Below are 25,313 nucleotides of genomic sequence, written 5' to 3'. Positions count from 1 at the left end.
ACTCATATATCTTGGATTGATTGAATTGTTCATACTATGCTGGTGTTTGATTCTCTTTCAAGATAAAGGTATCTAAGAAAATGTTTACCAGGTTACATAACACGTAGCCTATGGCCTCTTTCTCTGATGAATGACACAAAGCGGGTGCACATGCTGCAGGGATGATTGTGACATAATATGAACAGCACGATTGTGATCTAAAGAAACAAGTTGCAAATAAGAAACGCCAAGTGGAGTTACAAGTCCAGCAAAATGGAAAATGTCCAGGCGGTGTTGGAAACAAGCTAAAAATATTTACTACACTCAACCTGCTGCTAATCGCGAGTCTTTTGTTGCTTAGTTTAATTGCTGCGCTTTTATGTTTACTTTACTTGAGTTACAGTGGAGTTTGGTCGTTCAGACATTTACAACAATAGATACAAGTTATTTTAAACTGGCAAAGCTAACGCTTTTCTGTAGGTACTGTAAACAGACGGAGAGCCGCTGAAAACAGGAGTCAAAGCCCTTGTGTGTGTCAGAGCTTTTGGACACCAGAGTTAAGTCAATTGTTGTACACACACTCAGTAGTTAGATCTTTTGTAACACTGCAATGAAGTGGTATTTCTGTAAAGAAGACTGCTTCTGATGCATCTTGTTTTATTATCATCACACAGCTGTTTTACAGGCATTATGGCATCACCTGACTAGTAGTACTGAGGTTTATTTATTTCATTGCTTGCACCTTCTCTCTTTCTCTTCTTGAACAGGAGGGAGTCAGATTTCCCTCCTGAATGAATTGCTGAGTTTAGAGCAGTGGTCATTGAGCCAGCTGACTGCCACCTCCTTTGGGCTTTCCTGAAAGGCTTCTCTATACTATGCTAGGCTTTAACTGGCCTCTATAATTAATGAGGGTAACTAACTGTGGTAGGAGTGCTTTATAGAAAGCCCCTAGGTAGAAGTCTCCTTCAGGACATTCTATTACGACCCCTTTCCTGTTGTTTCTGGCTTGGTAATGTTTGTTGTGTAGTCACAATTAAGGCTAAGGAGTGAGGTAGCCTGTAGGAAAGACAGCTGTACAATGAAGCTTTGATTATGCTCAAAGTACATTTTTCTTCATTAATATACTGGTTATTGATATTTATTCCATGATACAGTTTCCATCCCTCAATCACTAATCTGTATTATCGGTGAAACTTTATAAAGAAAGTTTCTGTCCTTGCTCTTTTTGAGATTTTATTATTAAAAAACAGTAGAATGTGTTTAAAAGTTACAATTTCAGCCACCAGGGACTGCATGTAATAGACGATGTGGTTTCTTTCTTGTTATTTTGCATTAATTACGTAATTGCCTTAGTAGACTGTGCCATAAAGTTGCGAGTGGCTGAATAATAGATGAAGGATATGAATTATGTATTGGGCACTGAATGCTGAGGATGTTGCATATTAAGATATCACTGCATTTTAGTAGGAAAGAGTGCTGGCTGCATTAATAAAACTAAATTAGTGTCACTTTGTCATAACTAAGGCTGATTACTGCTAATTGAGCAGAAATCAGCATATTGCCTATCTGTAACATTGAACTGACTTGTAACCTTTTAGTGTGGTGTGAACTCAGTGGTAGTGTTTGAGTCTTTGCCAAGACGTTGTCCTTCTGTGAATGGTGCAGTAATTACCACCCAGCTGTCAGGCCCTGTTGACTCTGTGAATGTTGGCCAGACTCTGCAGTCAATATTTCACTGCCCATTTCATTCAGTGCAAACATCACCTTGGTTTAATGCAAGTGTTTTCATTGTCATGGAAAATGCTCACTATCTACACAAATAAGTATTTCTTTATGTTCGGTGTTGCTTGCTCATATTCTTTGTGCCGCTTGCTTCTTTCCTGTTTTTAGTTTTTGTGGGTCAGTTTTTACCTCAGTATTTGTCTATTGCCACCGTGCATTTTAGAAACTGGAGGCAGGCTTTTTATTGGCTGTTATGCCACTCAGTGGAGTTGCCCTGTAGCATCCAGCTGATTTTCCTCTGGCTGCTTCTGGCAGGATCTTCTAATGAGACCAAGTGCACACGCTCTTCAGCTCTGACTGACTGTAACTACAGTGCTCCTCTGCCCTGTAATAGCCAAGCCAATATGAAGATCATGCTGTTAAGAAAGCTGCATGATTCAATATATTTTCATAAAGGCTGAGCAGGGCCTTTTCTGTGGCAGTGGTAGCCAAAGCCCATTTGTTGTTTTTCTAATCATTTGAATCATCCAGCATGCCAAGCATGTACAATTTTTCACAAAGTTAATATGCTAATAATGCTAATGCTATAGGATCATTATCAAGGGTATCATAAAAAGAAGATGGGTGAAATATGAGCAGGTGATCTTTAGATATATATTAGAATCTCTGTTTACTGGTGCATGTGTTGCTAAGCAAATCAAATTCCCGATTTCTCAATTTGTGTGAAGTCGTAATTCAGCGCACGACTTCAATTCTATGCAGATGGCACAAAATCACAACTTCACTAATGTCATATCAGGGTAATTACATTATTGTACAGATAAACTTGAGTTTGCCTCTGAGCAAGTTCGATGACTGTGGGAAGGACGTCTCCTCTGATAGATGCAGGTTCTGCCTCGCCGGAATAAGAAATTAAGTCTTTGTTAATTCTCTCACGTTGTGACTCAAAGTGTTACACTTTAATCATTTTATTTACACCGCGTGTGTATAAAAACATTAGATGGAAACTTGGTAGTCTATCCATTCTGGTTAAAACTGTTTAGCAACCATAAAATCATTGCTGAAAGGGTGTCTTCAGTTTCTTTAATGCATTTGCATTAGATATCCTTCTCCAGCTTGGCTCAGTTGCCTGCTGGGCCACATGACTCATATAGAAGAATAACATTACATTTTTAATGTGATCAGCACTAAGTCTTGTAATAAATAAAGGTGGATCAAGCTTTCTGGACTTCACACTGACATATAGAGACCTGTGTGAGAGAATCAGATTACTTGGTGATGGGAAAATATAATAATTAGTCTTACTATTGAGAATACTGACTCAAATGAATGATTCAGTGATTTGCAGTGACGTGCTCACACATTTAAACAGAAGCACTGCTTCATCTTAGACCATGAGTTCTTTATGAATTCTGTATTGTTTCAACAGTTTACACCTGTACATTTTTTTTTTTTCCACTTTTAAATAGTCTGCTCCTTTTCTCTAAGAACCTGGCCTGCTAATTATCTCACAACATATCATTTACAATTCAAAAATAGGACTCCCTGCAAGACTCCTTACTACCTACAATGCTGGTTATAATTTCCTCTGAGGCTTTTTTGGCCCACGGATGCTTGGCAGTAAAACATACTGCACATTGCATTTGTCTCTCAGGACAGTGGTTGGCATATTGCACTGTGGTGACAGATATTAGTGGAATCGATTGGGCAATGGTAATCCTTTTTAATTTTAAACATGACTATTAAGAACTATTACAGGCCTGTGTTGAAGGTTAACAAGCCAGTCAAGAAGACTGTGCAGGCTCTTTAACCGGCTCGGTACACCATGATCTTGCAGCTAATACTGTATTGAATCTGGCAGTAATATGCTGTATTGCACCAACCAGTGAATCATTAGTATATAAATGCTCGGAGACCTACATAATTGGGAAGATGACAGATGGAGGAAAATGAAGGCCAATGCTAAAGTGCTTTGTAAATCTTGTCAGTGTTGCTATGCCGAGTGTGGGCGCTGAAGGTCGTTTTTCAAGGTTATGGCCTGATGAGTCACCGTGGGGAGGCAGTAAGCGAAAGGGAGTGGGGGCACAGCAAACTGCCATGCCAACAAGATAATATTATTTAAGCACAGTCAGAAATCCTTCAGGATGTCATCACCAAAGAAAGCCAGATGGATGTCTCACTTCTCGTAGAGAATAGAGTCACAGCCAGGCTCCAGGAATACAATACACAAAGAATCACATGTGAGCGATATTAGAAGCTAGTTTCTATTATTCGGCTGTCTTCCATATATGTGATAGATGATAAGGCCACATCCAATATTAAATCACATGCACTCAGTAAATTTCTGCTTTAAAGTTGCAGCTGTGCAGGTTTTAATGCAGGTTTTCTAGCTGTTTCTGCCTCCATCTGCACTTCTGCGCATGGTCCCTTATGTTTAGATCACGGCCCACTCTTCAGGTTTATTTCTCTGTGACCCTGTTCTCATATCCAGTAGTGGGTTATTTCTCTCAATCAAGATGTTTTATGTAACTGCTAGCCTGAGAGGATTATAGAAAAACACGCTGCTTTTAGATTTCAGTCCAACGAGCTGTGAAGATGTGGCCCTACTTTCTGTCGCATGACGAATGTGAATAATAATTCTTCTGGTGTAAAATGTGGTCCATTTAATGTTTCAGGCTCATTCGCGATATCCTTAAACACATCTTTACCTGATTCCTTGATCTTTTGTATTTGCACAGACAGTTCAGTTGAAACTGAGCAGTGCTGTATTGTAATTGCTGTATTATTAATATTATTTTTTCCATCTTTGGTGTTTCTGGAGTGGCAGCCAAGGGGAAAAGAATTACATTTTCTCGTCCTTCGAGTTCTTCGAGGCTGTGCAACTTGATCACCATGGCAACTGCTCATTTCGTCATTGCTTCCCAGGTGTGCTGTGTAGTGTTTGCCCAAAACTATCTCTGCACACAAATATGTCACACTTCCTGTTGCATTTCCTCACTCGCCTCCTCTCTTTATCGTGACAGATCTTCGCGTTATGACAGTCAAGATAAGGCTTAGCTTTTCCCTGCTATTTTCCCACCACATTACCCGGTTTGTGAGCCAAAATTTCAGTTTAGCTGTGCTCTTTCATTCCTTTATGTCCAAAATCGGCATACCAGTAAAGACTGGAGAGTGACAGCAGTTGGCAGGGCGGCAAAGCGAACAATGCATCAGCCAGATGAATATCTGCTTGTTCTGGTACAGTAATTAGAGCCTGAAGGGTGCAGCATTAGCACATTCTGCTAATCCAGCCCCAATGCTCCAGTGGGCTCAGCGCTAGGAGAGTAGGACTGAATCCCAGTGGAGCAGATTGATGACGTAATGTGTAGGGAAGGCTGAAAGGGGGCCCGAATCATTAAAAGGGCTGATTACATGGTAGTAATGAGATCAGCGTTTTGGACTCATGGGCGGTGGGTTTGCAAAAGATCCAGTTCTCTCTGGGTGCCTAAAGTACAGTTTAGGGAACTATTTTGTTATAAAAGGCTTTTTTCAAGTGAATCTCATTCAAGGTTATGTATCTCTTTAGGGAGTTTGTTACCCTCCATGCACTGTGTTATGACATTGCCTCGATCACAGGACATAATCCATGCCATCACTGGATATTAACCAGTCACCTATTGCTTGGGTTACATTTACCAGCCTGAGATTGGTTGGGGTTTGGTTCCTTGTTCAGGGATGGTACAAAGAATCAAAAGGGCCAGACTTAGAAATAATTACGACCTTCTCTTTCCTCTGAGGAATAGCTACTGCTTATGTCTTTTTATGAAGGACAGATTTTTTCCTCATGAAATGTTACCCTAATTTATCACCATCATTCAACCAGCCATACAATGATGGCTGCCTGATGTTTGGGTGTGTGTGTGCGTGTATGTTTTGGATTGCTCGTCTAACTGAATATCCACTGAACCAAACCTACACATGCATGACCTGTGTCCCTCTGGCATTCCCCGACTCCGGTGTAATCATACATGTTTGTGTTTTGTTTCTTTCTTTGACTCCTGTTGCACAGAAATGTGTTTCATGAACGATACATCAGCGTTTCTCTCTTCTTCTTGACATTTAATTTAAAACCCTTGGTAAAGAATAATCGCATACACCCACATTTATTCCAGAAAAGGAATTATAGTTGGATTACAAGTATTTATTAATTAGGAAAACCTTAAAAAAAGAGGCAAGAGCCTTGTTTGGTATGATTAAAACCGCTTAAGTGGCTCTGTTGTTTCAGCTGAACTAAAATAATTTCAATATATTCCCTTTAAAAAAATTCTGTCTTATATTCCTTTAGTTAAAAAAAACATCACAGGATTGAATGTGCCAAAGTGTTTCAATTTTCCTGTACATATTCTTTGTTTTTCATTCATGTATCTTTTTTAATGCAGTAAACCTTTTTCTCCCATTGCTAGTCTTTGTCATTTGCTTGTTATGTAGCCTGGATCATGCTAGAGTCATAAATTTAGGTATGCTGACACATCTACCTGCACATTTCCAGTTGTAGTTTTACTTTGCTGACTAAGGAGATCTTCATCTTATTGTTGATGAGGTTTTCATTTTAGAATAGCTCATCCATCTAGAGCAGAAGAGTAGCAGCAGCAGAGTGGGAGAAAGCGTGTGCCCTTTCCTGCCTGCTTCTTGTTGCTTTATTCTGAAATTATCGCTGTCCGCCTCGGTCACCACATCATATAGGGGTTTTTCCAGTTATAGTATGTGGTATACATTCATATTTAGCCTTTTGGAAGATATATAGCTGAGATTCCTGCCCAGTAATTTTGTGGACAGATGGAATTTTTAGCTTCTCTGGCTCACGTTGCAATTTTCTGTTGATGGCACTTGCTAATTAGTTTTCTAACAGTCTTCCTGTGGGATTTGAGGGAAATGTTTATGCATGTAAGAACACAACAAATGCATCGCAGGTTCACACTGAAGATGAGAAGACAAATTGCTCTCATTTAACTTGTGGAAGGGAACTCGTATTATGTTTGCAGCATTTTTATCAAGTGGAAAGTGTAGGAAACACATCTGTCTCTAAGGCTTTTTTGAATATTTTTTTCTTCTATTTTATGAGAGCCAGTGGGGAGGCTGCACGCTGCCTACAGCATTACATCATTGCACCTAGAGTTGCATGACTGAGTAGATGCTGGAAAGACAGAGGGGGGAAAACCTACAGCAAAGAGCGCAGCCTCCCATGCCGCCTTGGTTCCAGTTACACCGGACCACATGCCATCCTGTGCAGATGAGCCGCGCCATTCTAGCTTCCCCGGAGCAAACAAAGACCCTTTTCAGGACGGTCCCTACTGTGATCATGCAGAGCAGAAGCAATCTGTTCCTCTTCGCTGCTCACTGTGAAGTGGCCCAGCCTTTGTTTTGCACAAGCGGCCAGACCGGTTCTGCTTTTTTGATTCATTTATTTATTTTTTCTTCTTGGACCTGTCTGTCTTGAAAAGGGCACTGAAGCAGCGATGAACCATCACCTCAACTGTCTGTGGCGGTGTGGAGACTCATGGTTTTTGACCTTTAAAGAAAACCATAAATCACAAAAACTATAGTAGGATAATTGGAGAAAGGAAATACCGTGTAGCTGTTGTAAATTGAGTACTTTTTGTAAAAGTTCTTTTTACAGTTTTTAAATGCATTTAATATAGAATTTACTGAGCCGCATATCATTTTCTAGCAGTGGATACTGACATCTAAATCCTGAAGTTTTTTGGTGATATGGAATCTCTTTGTGAGAAAGTGGAATAGAAGCTGAAGGAACTTTACTAATATTTGAGTGACTCTCTTAAACCCACGGTCCTTTTAATGGTTTAGGATGCTCCAGGGCCAGAGTGCTTTTTTGTTTAACTGACAAGATCCAAAGTGGGCAGGCAGGACCAGCATGCACCTGCACTCCAACCAGCCCTCCAGGGCAATGTCATCTCTCCACTGTGTCAGTCAGCAGACTCCTGCATCTTTCTACCTGCAGCATCAATCCACTAACCTCATTCAGTCACGATCAAGCTTTTCAAAAAGCTTTGACCTGCAACAAAAAAAAAAAAGGCTTTGAGCCCCGAAAACACAACAAAAAAGCTGCCAGGAAACTTTTTGTTTGCAGGTTCATGATGAAAAAGTATCATTTTCATTAGCAAGGCAAAGGAAAAGTTATAGTGTTATGATGATGTTTAAATATCATTGGTTTCGAGCCTTTGTTAAAAAAAAAATGAATAGCTGGATAAAACGTATGTTCTATGGATTGATCAATAAGAAAAACTTTCTCCTTGTCAATTTGCAAAAAATTAATGTCTCAGACTGAAAATTGTACATGACATTATCTTTTATCATTTCTTTGGACCAGGTAACTTTTCATGAGACAGGTTAGCATGACAACAAAATTGCAAAACAAAAACCAACCAACCCAGCAATCTGTGAAATCTGCTGTTTTACTCATACTATCTTTGTAGGAGTTGGATATACAAAAGGGGAATACAAGAGTCTCTCTATTTTTGGTCTTACTGACATCACATTTTTTCCACTGTGGGGAAGAGTCTCATTATACCCAGTAGAATGCATTAATTCAGCTTTTCATTGATGTTTAATGATTTTCGTGCTCAGAAAAGATTGAAGGAAGGCAGCAGAGTTATTTGTGCTTCATGTTTCTCCTTCCATAAATCGCTGTTAGATATGTACTGTTCTCTGAGAGTATATGCTTTCAAAATGCCTTAATACTTATGCAAAGTTTCATAGACCAGTGATCTAAAAACAAATCTAAAAAACCTCAAAACTAATCCTTATTTAATCAATCAATCAATCAATCAATCTTTATTTATAAAGCACTTTTCATACAGAAAAAATGTAGCACAAAGTGCTTTACATAGTTAAAAGCAGCCCACCCCACCCTCCAACTCACTCCCCACACTCTCAATACACATATATCCCCCCACCCCCACCCACACACACATACACACACGCGCACACTTAAAGAGTAAAAATTGGGCTGGGCTCGCATGAGCCAAGTGAGGAAACATTATAACAGAGAGCCGTCTGCACCGGGAGCCGGTCACAGACCGCAGCCTCCGGGCTGGGCACACAGCAGGAGGGAGGCCAAGGAGCCCCCCAACCAGGCTGAGAGGACCCCAGAGACCCAGCAGCCACGGTCAATAACAGCCCCAGTGCAGAGAGCGCCCTCCAAGGAAACACTGGAGATATGACGCAATACGATATATACAGGGTAAAATGATAAAATAAATAAGAACAGGATACAATATAAATATAAATAGAGTAAGAAGATTAAAAAATGAATAAGAATAAAATCAAAAAATATTAGGTAAATCCTAAATTAATAATAGAATAACAGGATAGAATAAATAAGCATAAAAAATAAATAAACGCTAAGTAAAAGCTAAATTAAAAAGGTGGGTCTTGAGCCTGTTCTTAAAAACATGTACGTTCTCTGCGGCCCTGAGCTCCTCCGGCAGGCTGTTCCACAGACGAGGACCATACCACTGAAAAGCTGCCTCTCCGTGAGTATGTGTCCTGACTTTAGGGACAATCAAAAGGCCAGTACCAGAGGACCTCGGGGTCCGCGAGGGTTCGTATGGTAAAAGCAGATCTGAGAGATAAGAAGGCCCAAGACCATTAAGACATTTAAAAACCAATAAAAGAACTTTAAAATCGATCCTGAAACACACGGGGAGCCAGTGCAGCGATTCTAAAACCGGTGTAATGTGGGCCCGCCCTCTGGTCTTCGTCAGCACACGAGCTGCCGAGTTTTGCAAGAGTTGTAAAGTTGAAATATTCTTCTTAGGAAGACCAGAGAGCAGGGCATTACAGTAATCAATGCGACTGGTAATAAAAGCATGCATCAGCATCTCCGTGTTGGCCCGAGAGAGAATAGGGCGGACTCTGGCTATATTTTTTAGATGATAAAATCCAATTTTGGTTACATGTTTAACATGTGGGATAAAACCAAGCTCAGAGTCAAAAATAACACCCAGGTTTTTCACTTGTAGCGAAGGACATAGTGAAAATGCCTCTAATTTAGACAAGAGTTTCTCTCTCTGAGCCTCAGGACCGACAATTAAAACTTCAGTTTTGTCCTGGTTAAGCTGTAAAAAGTTTTCTGCCATCCAGGATCTTATATCCAAGATACAGTTAAAAAGGGCATCCATTGGTCTGGTGTCATCAGGAGACACGGAGATGTACAGCTGCGTGTCATCAGCGTAACTGTGGAAGTTCACTCCATGCCTCCTGATGACACTGCCGAGAGGCAACATATACAAATTAAAAAGTACAGGGCCTAGAACCGACCCTTGAGGCACACCACATGTCATTTTATGGATCTTAGAGGAGCATGTATCCATACTCACCATAAAAGATCTGTCAGAGAGATAGGAAGTGAACCAGTTGTGTACAGCACCAGAGAGGCCCACCATGTGTTTTAGTCTGTTTAAAAGAATAGCGTGGTCTACTGTATCAAAGGCTGCGCTTAGATCCAGTAGCACCAGGACTGAGAGCTTTTGGGCGTCCCAGTTACATCTAAGATCATTTAAAACCTTTAGGAGAGCAGTCTCTGTGCTGTGGTTCACCCTAAATCCAGACTGGAATATCTCCAGGATCTGTCTATCATTGAGAAAATCAGTAATCTGAGTAAAAACAAGTTTTTCTAAGACTTTACTTAAAAATGGTAAGTTGGATACAGGTCTGTAGTTATTAAAATCATTACAATCCAAATTGCTCTTCTTCAGAAGGGGCCTCACCACCGCCGTTTTAAAGGCAGCAGGGAAGACACCCAACTGAAGAGAGCAATTCATCATGTATAAAAGCTCAGCCTCAAAAAAATCCATAAAGTGTTTTAAAGAGTGAAGAAGGGATTGGATCTAAAAGACATGTGGTGGGTCTCACTGTGGAGAAAACCTTCTGAAAGTTCTCAGCATTAACCAGGACAAAGCTGTCCAGTGTCTCCTCAGGTACAATCGAGCCCTCAGATGTGTTTACAATCATATCGCGATTAGATAAAATATCAGATCTGATGGCGCTGATCTTTCCCCTGAAGTGGTCTGCAAACTGCTCACAGAGCGAGTCTGTGGGGGTTCTTTTGGAGCTTTTAAAATCAGGGTTAAATAAATGATCTATGGTGGAAAAGAGGACCTTGGGATTATTTTTGTTAATACTGATTATTTTGGCGAAGTATGAATTTCTTGACTTCCTTAATGTATTATTGTACATTTTAAGTTGCTCGGAAAATATTTGATGGTTGATATTATTTGGTTGATATATTATAATGCCCTTAAACAACATTTTGTTAAAAATCTGCTTTCTGTAGTAATGATTCTGCATATTAAAGCAACACGAAAATGCAGTGTGGGTCAGTTTTTAAGTGCAAGCAGCAGTCCTGTATGCTGCACAGTGTATCTGGAAGTTGTGTTCTTCAGTTTTCCAAATCGCCTTAAAAAGCATTTGGCTGCATGCACGCTGCATCTTTAGAGGCTCACTGGGCTGAGCCAAACTAGCATGACAGCACTTGGAGGGTGACAAGCTGAACTGAGAATGTCTGCTTTTTCTGCCAGCGTGATTACTACAGATATATGCGCTCCTCAGAGCAACAACAACATGCTGAAGGTATTGTTTCACTATTTATTATTTTTTTAATTCTGAGCATTATTGCAATAAACAAAGTGAGGAAGCTTAAGACGAGGATACTTTTGAACAAAAAGCAGCTTAAGAGGTTAGTAGAGCACAGCTGTCTCTGTGCCAGCAACAGCTGTGGCTGGAGGCATTATATTTTTGGGCTGTCCCTCTTATCATATTTTTCATTTTACTGAACTCCTTTTGTGCTATTTATTTTGTACCTGTTTTAGCTATTTTGTTTTATGATATTCAATTTATTTGTATTGAGGAAGGAATATAAATGAATGTTGTTTTTTTATGCTTTTGGCTGCTGTGATGAAGTATATCTTAATCTTTATTCTTGTGAAAGTGATACCTCATGAATACTCTAAGGCGGGGGTGTATAACATAAGGCCCGGGGGCCACAATTGGGCAGGCAAAGACTGCAATCTGGCCCATTGGATGGCTTTGGAAAATGTACGGGAAGAAATAAACTTTGGACTACAGCAGCATTTCTTTTTTCATGTAGAAAAAGTGAGACATACTGTTTTGATTAAATGTGTAGTTAAATTTCTGCAGTGACAGAAAGGGGCGTTTCATTGGTCCAGCCCACATAAGCTCAGAGTGGGCTGTATGTTGCCTGCATTTTAAAATGAGTTTGACATCCATTTAATTGGGAAAAAGAAATCTCAGATGAACAACAATTACACTGTATCATTATTTATTTAAGGTATCTAATCCAAAATGCATAATATGTGTGTGAAAAATTAGATACACCTTTTCTATAGGAATCAGGAGGGTAAGTAGCAACAAGTTGCTGCTAATCAAATCCATTAGCATTATTCACAAGTAGTAAACATTGCGGACAGCTGCCAGTATTCCCAGGAGTGGAAATCCAAGCAAATCCGCCCCAAGGTCAGACTGTGTAATGCTCAGAGAACCAAGCACTACATCTCAGACTCCAAAGGTCTCGATTAGTATGTTACATTTTAAAATTCATGACAACACAATTAGTAAAAGACTGAACAAGTATGGCTTATTTATTAGGTTTGATAAGAGAAAATTTCCTCTCTCTAAAAGGAAAATGGCAGCAGATGCAAAGTTGCATCTGAACAAACCACACATTTTCTGGAACACTGTCCAAAGTTGAGGTGTTTCTTCTTAACGCACAGCACCATGTTTGTCGAAAACTAAACACAGCATATTAGCGCAAACACCTCATACCAACTGTCAGGCCACGGTTGTGGAAGGGTGATGATTGGTATTGATCTATGGCCGCTGGGCACCTTCCTGTCATTGAGTCGACCATGAAGTCGTCTCCATACCAACGTGTTGTAGAGTCATACGGAAGGCCATCTGTCTGACAGCTAAAGATTGAACTGAAACTGGGTCAGGCAACTGGACTCAAGCATGGGAGCAAATCTACAACAGAAAGCTGGAAAAAAGAAAAGCATCAAGGAATTGAATTGGAGGGGGTGTGCCTTTGTTGACATGGCTCTACATGATTTGAAAATAATTTACATAAAAATGTTTTTATGTTGTCCTTTTTATATCATAGCACCTGCTTGTCTCATGATGCTTTACTTCAGTTTTTGGGTTTTTTATGTTTACTAGACTTTGTTGCTCTTTTTCACCGCAAGGTGTCAATTGGCTCTGTGATGTTGAGTTACTAATCTTTGTTTTGGATAAATCTTTAAAATTTTATTTGTTAAAGCTATTCAGAGTTGCTTCTTACTCACTTGTTTTTCCATTTGAAGTCTGGCACACTCAAATCAATACCTTATGTAAGCTGTGTGGGAGACAGCTGAAGATGAATTTGAGACTGAGGAAGACTGAGTGCTATCTTTACATTGTACGTGTCCTGCAACAAGTTGCCTACCTTCATTCAAAGGGCATGAAATAAAGAGCATGGGCCGGACTAAGAGAGGCTAAAAGAGTGCTGCTCATGGATACGGCTGTTGCTATGAGACTGTCAAAGACGTGTTTGAAGCAGGGCACCGTTGTGATGAAAGTTAAAACATATTTGCCACCCTATGCTTTGCCTGTTATGTGCTATAATTATGTTAAGCCTTCTTCTGTGACCATTCATCTGCACACTCTCTTGTATTCAAAGGAGCAAGAATAAGAGACTGGTGCTGTAAAAGTACAGAAAGGTTCTGCTCGGCTCTTCTCCTCTCTCATCTTCACTGTCAGCTACTTTATCATCCGCTTTAAGGAACGCTAATGTCACAGGAATACCAGGGAGAGAAAAGGATTGATTTATCCATCAAGGTTTATATTAGATCCTTGAGGGCAGGGCTGCTTAGTTATGGTAAAAATCATAAACACGACTGCTTTGGTCAATACTGAACTCATGATTACTGAACACAATTACTCGTTGGCTTTTTGTACATTATGAATTTTTAAATGTAATGGATAATTTTTAAATGTAAAATCACCTCTCTCACTGACCAAAGCCTTTTTTTTTTTTTCTTTTTTGCTATCTTGGCTCAAGCCAAATTTAAGCTGCCACATCCTTGGAGTTTCAGCAAGAAGTGAAGGCGTACTATTTTAAAGGAAAGGTCTATGCTGGATTCATAGCATGAGACAAAATGTTAGGATCATCGCACTATATGTAGTTTAGTGTGATGTTCATTTTGTCTTTCTTTGGTTTCTTGGACATTATCTGTCATGGCTGTGTGGAAACATGGTTACTTGTTTTAGCAGTGCGGTTCCCCGTCTTCTATTGAAAAACGTCTTGATTGCTTACAAACTCATTTAAACACTGCTTTGTCTTATCACATGGTGTACTGGACCCCAGTATGAAACATTTCTAACCTTTAGCTTCTGTGGCTTTTAAGACAATCAGCACTGTGTCTCCCCCAGGAGATCAAGCAAAGCTGCGTGGAAGTGAAAGACGGCCAGAAGAGTTCTCACAGCTACTTTTGAAATTTCTATTTTTTGCTCCCCTCCTGGAGATTCATCCTAAGAGGCTTAATTTATATTAGCTGTACAATCAGATTGCTCTCAAAATACCAGCTTTTAATTAAGCATGCAAACTAATTATGTTCCGGGGTTCTTCATTTTCCTTGCGGTTAACCTCCGGCAAGGTTAGCCACTGAGGCTTGTGCTGTCAAAGGCTGAGACTCTGAGACCTGAACAAGCTGAAGTCAACTTACAGAAAAGTTCTTTCAAGCTGTCCACACAGATGACACAGACATGTGCATCAAAAGATCCCTCACAGCTAGGTGTTTCCTATGACACTTACATGACAGCAGCACGGCTTTTTGCAAATCATCTGTCAAACACGTGTAAAAGCACATTCAGTGCTGTAGTTGTTGTTCTTACTCTTAATAGTTTGCATTTTCTGTCTGTAGAAAATAGTGAAAAATGTCTATTCCCATTTGTAATGATTACTTTTTTTTAAAGATGTCAGCTGCTTAAGAAAAATTCTTAATCCCAGCATGATAGGTTTACTTTCAGAGAAGACGAAAAGGAAGGACTGTGAAGGAATTTGATGGGCTTGAACCAATCATTGCCATTTTTTTCCATGGAAAATGAAAGGGTTGAAAGATTGAGTCAAAGGGTAGAACAGTGGTTGGCACCATTGTCTCACAGTGAAATGATCTTGGGTTCAAATGCAGACTGGAGCCTTTCTGTGTGGAGGTTGCATGTTCCCCCTGTTTGGCGTTATCTTTGGATACGTCAGCTTCCTCCTCCATGTATATCCAAAGATATATACGTGGGCTTTGGTTAGGTTAATTGGTCGTAAATTGGTCATTGGTGTGAATGTTTCTCTATTTCATCCTCGCAGACTGGCAGCCTGTCCAGAGTGTACCCCATCTCTTGCCCTGTGGCAGCATGGATAGGCTTCAGCACTCCCATGATTGTGAATTTGATTTTTGTTTGCAAATTGTTTTTTTTAAATGCATATATCAATCACCTGGGTCACCTGCTGAGAAAGAAAAAAGAAAACAAGCAGAAGAGAACAAGAGTAATAGAATAAACAACATCACAATGATATATGGGAATATGACAGTAAATACTAAATGTTAAACATTATTGTGCAGCACATAAGATCAACAGAACACAGTGTGCTTTGAGGTAGGAGCCAAAAAGGGTGTAGTTTGTGGGTGTGATCACCCGTGTGTACACCTGTGAGCATGGACGCGCTTGTTTTGTTTTTTTTTTAAAAGGTTCCTTCATGTAATGATCTGCTAGAGGGTGTGGGGGGGCCACAGCCCCGTCCTCCAGGGCATGAAGCAGGTAAAACTCCAGACATCCAGAGGCCCCCAGAACACAAGAGACCAAGGAAGACCAACAGAGGGGCAGCCGCGCCACTGTCCCAGAAAGAGCTGAGGAGAGTCCCAGATGAGGGCTCACTCAGCAGCCGCGGAGCAGAAGCCAGGGGGAGTTGCAATGATGCGTCCGTGAGCTCCGCCGGCAGCCAGCCGTGCCTGAGTGACCGAGCCCCAGGCCGAGAGGCCGGGGGCACCCCACCTCCGAAGTGGCCCGAGCGAGCCCCAGGCTCCAGGCCCCGATATGCGGCCGCCAAGGAATGAGCCGGTGTGTATCTGGACGCCCATCCCCGGACACAAAGAACCACCAACGCACCGATGTCTGAGGGAGTCCGCCACTGGCAGGGGAAGTGGTGGTAGGGGGAGATAGGCCTCCAAACCTTGGAGGGCCTAAGATGTCCCCAGAGAGGTGGCGCCTGACACCCAACCTGACATATAGACACAGAAATACAGACACACACATATACAAACATCCATCCCACCCTCATGCTCTCATATGCACTTACTCCACACTCAACCAACGTGGAGACAGACATAAAGAGACGCTGTACACACGATCACACTCCCCAAGCGTACTCTACAAACCGGGTCTAGGTACCCTTGCCCCTGGAGGGGGTTGTTTGCAAATTGTTAATGTTGATTATTAAACTGTTTCAGTTCTATTTTATTTTTAAGAGAGATTAAGAATTTTCACTACAAACTACATTTACTTCAATTTTCGAGTGTTGGTTGGGCCAATTTATTGAAGATGGCATTCGTAAAGCTAAAAAGTTCAAATTTAACAAATAAAGAAAAGATGGGAGAAACACCCTTCAGCCGTGTGATGAGCATTGACTCCACCAGAAGAAGTCACTCTGCACCTTCTTTGTTAGGAGCACATGAGTTTGAAGTGCCACAAACACAACTGTGGAGTCCTTGAGTGCCAAATTCAATAAAAACATAATTAAATGATATTGAATTAAATGTATTAAATAATTCAATGTGCCATTATGTAAAGAACCCACAGCAGACCTGATGACATTCTTATGCTTTTCAGCATTGTTTATTCACACACACTTTTGCACATCGTTGCTGTTGCAAAGACACTCTGTCGGCTGCCACACACATAAACAACACAACAACATTAAACAGTCAGACTTTTAAGCCGGCAAGGCGCGATTGCAATTGCTGTGCAGGTGCGTCCATCTCACCTGCAACATCATCGCAGACTGCGTCCCGCCACACATTACTAAATTAAAATCAATTAATTAATTAAATATGAATAATTGTCAATTCATTTTGTTTAAAACTTTTATTAATTTATTTATTTACAGTTTTAATCAATTGACACTTAATTAATTATTTACATATTTAATTAATTATTGAATTATGTATTTCATTCATGTATTTTGACAGTCAAGGCCCTCCATAAACAATCAGTTGGTTCAAGCAGAACTTGGTGGTAAATCTGTTTGTTTGGCCAAAATATCGGCCAATATATTGGACCAGTTAAATAATCAAATATTAGTATTGCTATTGGTCTTAAAAGTCCCATATTGGCTGGGTTCTCTAGAGAACATTACTTTGAGGGACCATATTATTGATAATGCAATTTTATTTATATTGATCCATTTGGCGTGTACACAGTGATCCAATGAATGAAGGATTTTTGTTTTCACACTTGAAGTTATGGGAGAAGAAATCAGATTTTTTGCGCAATGGATTCCTATTTGTCCAGTGTGTCCAGTTTGGGAGACTCCTCCTTGAAGCTCTATAAATGACACCACAGGAAATCTCTCAAATAGACTGTCACTATAAATCCTGGGCCTAACACTCAAAAGCACCTCTTTAAGTTGGCTCTTTAGTTGCCAAGTACAGAACAGCGGGGCTGCAAGCTTCATGGCTGTCACACTACATAGTCGACCAACGTCACAGTCTAAAAGAGATTGTTCTTAATCTGTGGTAAAAGTAAGTAGAGACGTGCTGGGCTCTCATACAAACTCAGTAAGTAAATTTAATGAGTTTGAAGTTCGTAAAGTCCACCATGAAAATAACCATAACAGCTGATAGGGAAGAACAGATGACATAAAAGCAAATAGTGTAGTATAGTGGGACTATTGCGGGTAAATCTTATGAAATGTCTCATTCACCTTTATCTTCAGTGTACCTGTTGTTTTTGCAGGACACTTTATAAGTATATCAACTGTGTAATGTCATAAAATTGTCATCACAATGGGATCGATGAAGCCTTGTGGCTGTGTTTCCTACAGGGGAAAGATTTGCTACATGTCCTTTTGGCATTTTCAATGACAGGTCAGTTTTATGACACCCCAGAGAGTTCATTGGCATTGAAACGGCCCTTTTGTTTCCCAGAGGGTGAACAAGCTGTGTATGACCAAAAGATGATTTCCTAATTTTCTATATTATGGTGGAGCCTAACATTACTTAACTTTAATGAGAGCCTGTGATATTTAGTGTAAGATTTCAGGGATAGCCTATAAACTACTCTGAGAGCATGTATGCTTATTCTTTATTTCTTCATTACATCGATTGATAATTTGGTCTGAAAATGGAAAGCTATTGTGCTTGTTTTTTGTAGAAATGCTTCAAACGTTCCAACATTTAGTTTGTTGGAGGTTTAAACTTGAGAATCTACAACTAGTGAGTTTTTACGTGTCAGGTGTTCTGCAAAATCTGCGCATTAAAAAAATCATTAAATCCCAATTACAAAAGCTGTCTCTGTAATTTCTTTTCTGAACTGTTTGAATCAGTCTTCACTACAAGGTATCGACGGGAAGTTTGATGACCCACCTTTGGCATCATTTAAACTTGTCAAACTACACAGAGCAGCATTCAACAAAAACTGTTTCTCTGAATCATTTATTGAAAAGATTGCGCCTCCCTTGGGACTCCATTAGAGCGTTGACACACTGAGGCAGTGGTGGGTCTTTCACGCCTCTGTGCTCAGGCAGCCGGTCTCCGGGGCCAAACAGCTCTCTGCATTTTTATGGCTGGATTCACCACTGTAAAGTGATATTTCCTTGGGCTCTAGAGACAATGGTGAGGGTGAAGTGGTATCACAGAGGGTCACTCTATTAAGCACGAGACATTTTAAATAGCTCAAGGGTGGTAATTCCTTAGCATCTTTTCTCCAGTCAGCCAGCTTCTGTGCTAGTGTGGTTGAGGACTGCTCTTACACACATAGATATCTGGGTATTCAGATCTGTGCACGTTCCTGTAAGTCTGCAAATTAGGCAAATAACTCTAGTAGCTGCTATATAGCCTAGCAGTGGAAGTCTAATTCACCAAGCTCAACAGGCTGTGATTGAAGGGCGATTTAAGGGAAATCCAGGTGTTACTACAATTGTGTTGTTAAATGCCTTTTACAAAGAAGCACTGCTTCTCATCCAGATTGTGTTATATTGTTAAGAGCTATCTAAATTTGCATACGTTTACTGTATTGTAGTGTTGTCTTTCTCTCTGTTCCTGTTCTGGAGCCAGAGTTTCTTGTAACTCTCAAGTGGTCTTGAGAGTTTTTCTTTTGACATTGGCTGCTTTTTCACTCATTTTCAGTCCAGTCCTGATCATTTTCACAGGAGGCATTTTTGTTTGGTAAGCCACTTAATACTGACCTATGACTTATTTAAGCTTGAAGAGGCACCAAAATCAAAGGATGAACCAGTGTTGTCTATATATAACAAACAGCTTAGCAAAGAACTTATTTTAAATGGTGTCCTTAGCCTTTATATGTTACTTTGTTACTAGCAAAGTAGCTGTTACTGTTTTTGCACCAGCAAGTTATTTCCCCAAAATGCTTGGTGTATTTTGGCATGGTGTGCAGTGTCCTTAAAAAAAAAAAAAAAATAGACAAGTGATGGACAAGAGGAAAGTGTCATACAATAGTATTTTTGCAATATGCCCTTAAAAGAATGTAAGTAAATTGAACAGCTGGAGGGAAAAGAAAAGGTGCCAGGCCTAAAAAACAATCTATAGCAGATGAGCAATATCTGAAAGTCATATCCTAAAGAAATAGGAAAAACATCCAGAAAAGACCCCACACAGAACCTGAGAGATGCATCAGGCCCTTCAGTTGATCTGTTTACTGTCCACTGAAGCTTAAGGTGTCAGCTTTTGATCCACCACACAGTACCATCTTGAAATAGTATGACTGACAGTGGCTTTTTTTTTTTTTTTTTTTTTTTTTAGCAACACATTCCCAAAGCAGTAAATGCATACAGAGTAGATTGGCCTCCCTAGAGCCTGGACCTCATTATTGTAGCAGTGTGGGATCATCTTGACAGAGAACAGAATGAAAGGAGGCCAACATCCAAAGAAGAGCTTTGAATGTCCTTCAGGCTTGCCTAAGTGAGTTCAGCATGTCTTGAAGAATTAAGATGGCCGTGCAACAGATAGTATATTAAATGGACGTCCACTGTGATGTAGCCCATTGGTTATATAAGATCTGTTGTGAAAATTTCTGCCATCACTGTCTTGGTGTTTTAAAAGTGTACATGACCAGTGAGGTAGTGACCAGTAGATCTGACTGAAAAACCAAGGACACTGTATGATTGTTGACTTGATAGACAAGTCATAAGTACTTTGACTTCACATGCAATCTATTTAATTAGATGAGTTTTGTTAAATTGTGTTTTCTTTCTTTGCTTTCCAGCAACTTAACTGTATGCTTTTATATGTCTACTTGGACATGTAAAATGACTTATATCTTACCAATATTAATATAATATAATTACCCATGTAGTGGAGTGTTAAAAATACTAAAATAGAGAATTTTATTTGGTCTGAAAAGTTGTTTTTGTTGATTGACAGCAACTTCCCACCATCTCTTAAAAAAACAAGTGTGACTCTCGAGCACGTATTATCATCCATCTGGATGTGACTTTATGAGCAGAGCCAGAAAAATGAAGCTTCCGCCTACTCACCAGAGAAAAGCTTGACTTCACTGTCAAGCGTCTCCCTCTTTATACTGACTTTGATGTTTTGCCTTTTGACTTTACAGAAACAATCCTATCACCGTGCTGTTGTTTTTTTTGGTGGAAGATGTGCAGTTTGCTTGCAATTAGGATGCCTCTTTGTATTTGAGGAAGCAGGGGAATGATATCACAAAAACACTTTTAGATGTTTTTTTTAAAGACCTCTGTCAGTAAGCTGGTGTGTTATCAGTGTGCTTTTTGGAATGTAAGGACACTGGATAAGTTGTTTGTGGAAGTAAATATATAAGAGAGTTGTATTAATTAAGTTTCATGGACTATTTTGTATGTGATAAATTAGTCACTCAGTGACTGTTGTCATTGTCTTTGTGATTAGCAGTTATGCCAGAGACAATGAGTCTGTATTTGTGTGCCTTTGTTGGTTTCCTCCTGAGAAAACAATGGTAACCAGCTACATTAGAAGACAGGAAAATGTTATATTGCAAAGCTTCCTATCTAGAACTTCTTCAATTATAATTTAATTCTTATTTGTTTTACTACACCTGCTGTGAAACACAACTCCATCCTAACTCCATTCTTTTTTCATGCTTACTGACAGATGGGGTACCTGTCATCACCTTTCTGGTGGTTGGCTTTATGACAACATGAATGCTTTGGACAAGGTAGCGTCACATAAGACTAACTAGATGTGGCACAGGAAGAGGAGTGAATCCTGGGAACTAAAATCTCTATTGATGGGGCCCTGGGGCTTGTGTGCTACTGCAGTCCAGCTGACTGTGAATCTATCTTCACAGGTATCCAAACAACACAAAGTGATAGCTCTGGATTTTTTTTTTTTTGTAAACTTCTGTGTCTAAGAGTTCACAATCCGCATGTGATATTAAACAAATAATAACTGTATGTATGTTGACCAAATGTTTTTTCTATATCTAAACCACTTTTTTAGATACTCATGGTGTTTGTGAAGTATTACACTCTAGTTTAAATCCCATTATGTCACTGAGACAATACTTTTGACAGTTGTGCTGTTGTAGTTCTCTTCAGTTCTTTTAGTTTTTTTATGAAGTCTTTGACACAGGTGGGTGCAGCATTCAAGACTTGAACTTGAGCCAACTTGTTGTTGGTCTTAAAGGCACAGCTCCTTAGCCCCTATTTGGTGTGCTGTACCTCAAGGCTCCATCTTGGGTTATTGTGTGTTTTTTTTTTTTTTTTTTGTTTTTTTTTATTTATGTTTCCTTATTGATTTTCATGAAGTACAATATTCCCGTTCATGTTATGTTGATGACATTCAAATTTACTTTCTTTCCCATTAAATACATTCCTATTTGGATGCTTGAATCAAACTGCAGCCTGTGTTTGACTGTTTAACTAAATAAGATTGGTTAACACACAATTTTCTTACCCTTAGTAAAAACAAGACTGAAAATATTGTCTCTGGAAATCAAACCTGTCTAAATGGGTTAACTGATACCCTTGGCCCTCTTACTTATTATTTTTCTTATTACTTGTTATTTATCTATTTACTTATTATCTTGGATTGTTTTTAGAAAGTCCTTTTAAATCAGAGAAGCAAGTGACCACAGTTGTTAAGACCAATTTTTACCCCTCAAGCATAAAAGGATGATGGGGTGTTGTCATCACCCTACTAGGTAGATGGGTGGTTGAATTCAGTGATTTTCATACATTAGGATTCATACAATAGGTGCTGCTATTAAAAATCTAGGATGAGTTTGAATATCAGTGACCTCCACCTCAAAGTAAAAAAAAATTGCCAAATTAAAATCCTATCTTTCTCCCATAGACTTTGAAAATATAATTCATGCTTCCATGATCAAAAAAATAAAAATGATACTAATTTGTCATTATTAGTGATGTGGTCACTTTGTGGTTCAAAAGATTATTTTCAATTTGTTTCCTAGCACCTAATTATGCTAAACTCCAGAAATCCTGGTAGATATAACACAAGTCTGCTGACATAAAACAGTCCACTTAAATGATACACGAGCTTCTTTGTTTTATCTTTTATAGAATCTCCGATATTTTCACCATTCGATGGTAATTCTGGTGCATTCAGTCAAATGCACATGTGCAAACGGGCCGTTCCCTTTTGATGTTTTCTCCTGTGCCTTCAGATTCAATCAGCCCACTTGACAAAAATAGAAGAGGCGGCTGGGAAATATCCCTCTGCGGTGGTAACAGAAAAAGACCAAGAATTCAGAAGGGAAATTGCAGTTTGACAGTAAAAAGATATGGCATCTGAGTGAACCCAGAAGTCCCTATTTTCTTCATGCTCTCTGTCTTGTGTGGTCTTGCTTTTCATTAAGGATCTGACAGTAGCGGTGTTATCACAGTAGATACAAATGCTTTCAGCAGCTGTTTTGTTTGTGTCAGCAGATTGTTTTAGTAGGAGCAGAGAAGCAGTTTTGCAAGACAGCTCTTGAAATAGAGAAAAAGGGAGAGAGAGTCATGAAATCTATAAAATGTGTGCACTGCCAAAGAAAAGGGGTAAACATTATTAGCATGTGCTGCTGATAATCACACCAAAAAGAAGGTGCATGGTCATGAAATAACAGGCCTTAAGGGGGCATTCGCATATTTTTAGAGATGGCAGGCTTGAAAGAGTCATTGGTGAAGACGGCCTGAAAGGCTCCGGCTGCCTTTGCCTGATAGGGGGTTAGTGCTGGCAAAGAGAAGGATAATGGAGAAATGATCTAGCTGCCTTATTGTTTAGAAAAAGCCCACGGCTGAGTCTGGTGCTGAGGCACACTGTAGAAGAAGCCTGGGAACAGTGACAGGTAGTAAACCGTGCAGTGCAGCTTTTAACACTTCTGACACGCTCTGGGGTACGTTCTTTTAAAGCCCAGTGTTCCTAGATGCCATCTATGGATTAAAAGGCTGACAGGCACTAAACAGCTGCCCTTTTTCAAGAAATCTATAGAGCAGTACTTATGGCTACACACCCAGTGTAACGACAGATGTCAGTCAATGTGTGAATGAGTCTTCGCCAGCGGCCCAAATGGGCACGTCTGGTAAAATGTGTCATCCTGTGAGCCAGACCTACATGTAGTTGTGATAACGCTGCATGCTATAAGACTGCCCAGTTGTTTCCTTTAGAGGTTAACATTGCATGGGAATAAATGTCAGGGCCGCGGGGTTGATGTAGTCTGAATTTGCCACACTGAGTCATTGCTCGACAGGCTCTCTCTACAGTGGGGGAGACTGCACTGGCACATCACCACCAGAGCTGTGCAAATGCCAAAAAAAAAAATCAAAATAAATAAAACGGGCATTGTTTTCATTATGCTAATCCCAAGCATGACACCAATTGTGCTGCTCATTCAGTTTTGGGGGTATTTGTCACACTTTTTAGTAAATGTTACGCAGTGGGGGAACAACTCCAAGATAACACGAATGTTGTAGTAACCAGGGGATGTACGAAAGAAAATAAAATGTTTGGTTTCAAATAAAGACAACATTTTTTGCTTTGTTTTCTTGCATTGTATTCTTTAAAACCTTCCCCGCACAGTGGTCTAAAGTAGCTGTACGAAGTAAAACCTGGTATCTGCAATATTCACTTGTATGTACAGCTGAGAAATGTGACAGAAAGGCCATTAGAGCAGAGCTGGCAATGAAATCCATCACTGGTGGGCTGAAGGACTAATGACTCAGAAACATATTCATTTCCTTGTCCCCGCAGGCACATTTAGGCACATGCTACAAACAAATCTCCATCAAATATACTTCTAGAGACACTTCAGGTCTAGGGTGCATCGTTTTTGTCACCCAGAAAGCATGTTTGTATAACTAATCATTAATCATACAGTATTGTTATGGATGATGTTCACTTTAAAGTAAGGACATAACCGAAGACTCTTTGCGATCTCCTTAAACAGTCTCCATCCAAACCCTTGTGTTTGTACGGTATAGAAAGAAAAACTCTGGTAAAGAATGAAACCAGAACTGGCTGAAGTGTCACAAAGTTACAATATATGTCCTTATACTTTATATTTTTTTCACCTTAACACAGTAAATGAATAAAAATAAGCGATTAAAGTGGTAAAAAAGTAAATGCTTTAGAAATTGCTACATTTTAAAGTATAATGTATGAGCAATACATGAATGTATGTGAGCAGCCAACCAAACCAGCCTGTGGTGTTCTGCCAGGAGCATTTTCACGCTACATGCATTTGCATTTGACACCCTAATGGCTATCTAAGGCTTCCCTATTGTTCACAAGTCTCAAACTTTGTCTATAATTACATTTTTCCCACTTCTCCAATCCAAGAAAATCTCTGTTAGTGAGTTTCTACATGGAATAGCCTTCATTAAGTGTAATTTGATTGACAGCTTTGATGATTTTATTCTTCATTATGTTGATTTCTTGACTTAAAAAAATAAATGCACGCTTAAATTTATAATAAACACTCCTGATGGTCTAATGCAAATTTTGATTTTCGCAGAGCATTTGTTACATTAATAATTTAGTTTTTGTGAAATTTTAAAATTTGTGCATTTAAATATCATGTAATATTTTTACATATAAAAGAAGGCATTATAGATATTGTACATCAAGCTGCCTTATATTTAGCAAACCCAGTAAGTCCAGTATTAATGCATTGTAATAGATGTTTTTGTACCAAAGTGCACCTCATAGTGGGAATATTTCATAGAAAATGTTTTTGTGGCCAGGTCAACACTTTTGGTTAATGATGGAATACTTAAAAATCTGGCTGTGTGTTAGTGTTAGTGGTAACTCACCAATGATTAACTAGAAGAAAATTTCACAAAT

General features: G+C 39.5%; 1 protein-coding gene across 2 annotated transcripts in view; it reads left to right on the top strand.

Annotated features, from left to right (window-relative positions):
* frmd5a (FERM domain containing 5a) overlaps positions 1-25,313 on the top strand; it is a 66,460-nt gene that overhangs the window by 15,533 nt on the left and 25,614 nt on the right. The window lies entirely within an intron of this gene.

This window comes from Rhamphochromis longiceps, linkage group LG7, assembly GCF_057381845.1.
Source record: "Rhamphochromis longiceps isolate RC_006_pf linkage group LG7, R_longiceps_female_GT1.1, whole genome shotgun sequence".
Classification (NCBI taxonomy): Eukaryota; Metazoa; Chordata; class Actinopteri; order Cichliformes; family Cichlidae; genus Rhamphochromis; species Rhamphochromis longiceps.
This window is presented reverse-complemented; position numbering and strand designations above follow the sequence as displayed.